Genomic DNA, 2,411 nt, shown 5'->3' on the forward strand with positions numbered 1-2,411 from the left:
CTGAGTAGTTTTGGTAACAGTAGATGAAAAACAGTCATGTTGTTCCTTTTTGGCAGTGTGCAGCTTCCCACTTTCTTGTGAGAGCAGGATGAGCAAAGAGCAGCCAGCCTGATCAGCTGTCCCAGCACTGTCAGTGCTTTGCTTTAGGTAACGGATTTGAATGAAGATACTGAGGTCAAGGTAAAAGATTTCAAGTACCAAATGGTGAGCTTGCAAGTGTGAGAACCAAGTTTCTGTTTTCTTGGTATGTAGAAATACTGTATGAATATATTTCAGATCCTCTTTGGGGATACAAGGCAGTATTTCCATGCTAGTAACACATCGTTGAGTCTACACTGTTCATATTCTGGAGTAAAGTTAAAAACCTGGTTTCTTCTGGGAAGATGAGATACAGAAGATCAAGAGATGGTGTGAACTGAAGAGTAAAGCGGGGTGTGCTTAAATGGGAGGGATACAGCATGTCTTGCAGTTCAGCCATCTACCATCTTTCCAAATTGATGTTTTTTTTGAGAAGAAAGCTGCTACTTCCAGTGTCTACATAAGCATATGCCTTTTCCTTGGCGAGAAAGGAGAATATTGAGCAGCAGGCTAAGTCTGGCAACGGTGCTCATTCTACCTGGAAGAAAACCGAGCTCTCAGTTGAATTTTCACATTCATTAGGAGTTTACAAAAGGGCTGAAGGTGGGGCGATGGATTCTGCAAACTTAAATGGCAGGCAGCAGCGATAACAAGCGAGACTGTTGTTAAATAGTTAATAACAGATGGCTGAACTTCTGATGCAAATGATCAGGCAGAGCAAGAGAAGTTCTCTGCATCCTGACCCAGTGACTCCTTGCTGTTCCCATGGCAACTAACACATTTCTCCAGTTTCAGCAAAGTTTTTGGAACCGAAGATGACTTGTTGGTTTTACGGCTTTAAAATAAATTTAAAAGGCAGAGCGGAGCAGCTGGAGGAGAAAACATAAACTAGGAGAACGTGGATGTGAATCCCTACAGATCTGGTGTACTTTTGTTCCTATAAGATCTTTCTGAAAAACATCTGAAGTACATTTTAAGAAGCCTGTCAGTTAAAGCATACATTTAAATGTGAAAGTTAATAATCTGAACAGATCCATCTGAATCCTTTTCATGTAACCTAACATGAAAATTACCACCTGTTGCTACTGGGAGACTGCTGAAAGGGGTGAAGTGTGGAGGAAGGGGAGGTTTTTGGTGTGGTACAGAGAAGCAAGGCAGGGCTGTAGCTCGTGGGATGGATGTGACGTGTTATGTGTGGCCATAGTGGAGCTGGAAGCTCTGCTGGCCCCTGCACAAGGTAGGGCCTTCTCTGCTCCTTCTGTGGGGCAAAACTGTGGAAGACTAGGAGAGCGTTTTGGAGAAATGTTGCTGCAGCTTTCCTCTGTCCATGCTCTTCTTGCAAATGTACCTATGTCTGACTGCTGGGGTGCTGGAAGGACCCCAAACGTTAACTTTCCTTTGTGTGATAGCAAAGCTGCTGTGCAGTTGCTGTACCTGCTGTGGTTAAACTTGAAATAGAAAGTTGATGATCTCTCATTAGGTCAGGACCCCTGAAAAGGCATTTGTGGAGGCTAAACTACATGGCACTGAGACCACTGCAGAAAAGTGCTTCTGAAGCAGGTTTTAGTCTGTTCCCCTGGGAAGGCCATGGCCAGGATCTGGGAATACTCCTGAATTTGAGTCATTTCTCATAAAGCATAAACAATCTGTTGTAAGCCTGCTTTATCAGTGTTCTTGAGAACAGTTTCTTCAGCTGCTGCTGTTTCTGAGATATATTTATGGCTGCAGGTCTTACATTGTGCCAGTGGCTTCTTTATAGAGTGAAGAAAGTCCTTTACATACAAGCATACTGAGCCTGGATATACTCAAGCTTTATTGCTGGAGTTTCTCCTTTGCCGGTTGCTTACCTTGATGGATCAAATAATTCTTCAACCACATTATTACTTCTAGAGAGAAAGGAAGCAAATTTCTGAAATTCTGACCTGGTGATCATCACTTGATGTCTGTGATACAAATTAAGAGTCCCATTCAGGTACCAGGGCTGTGTTTTGCTGTGCATTGTACAAACGTGGAACAAAAAGACTGTCCTCACCTTGGACCTTATGCAAGTATCCAGCAAGGAAATCAATGCTTCCAGAGGAGGCTTGTAAGGAAACAAAACAAAACAGAAAAAAACAAAGGATGATACTGATGAGGTAGATAAACTGATCTCAGCATTGTTTTGCAGTGTGTACTTCCCATCTGTGGGTTAACGTGGGAGGGAGGGAAGCACAGCTAATTGATGAAATTGAAGCTAATGTCAGGCTAATTGGCACCAAAAGTTTAGAGCTACAGTGAGTGGGAGACAACAGGAATGTTGGCAAGTCCATGGAAAATCTTGATTTTTTTTTTTT

The sequence above is a fragment of the Meleagris gallopavo genome, chromosome 12, assembly GCF_000146605.3.
Source record: "Meleagris gallopavo isolate NT-WF06-2002-E0010 breed Aviagen turkey brand Nicholas breeding stock chromosome 12, Turkey_5.1, whole genome shotgun sequence".
NCBI classification, from domain to species: domain Eukaryota; kingdom Metazoa; phylum Chordata; class Aves; order Galliformes; family Phasianidae; genus Meleagris; species Meleagris gallopavo.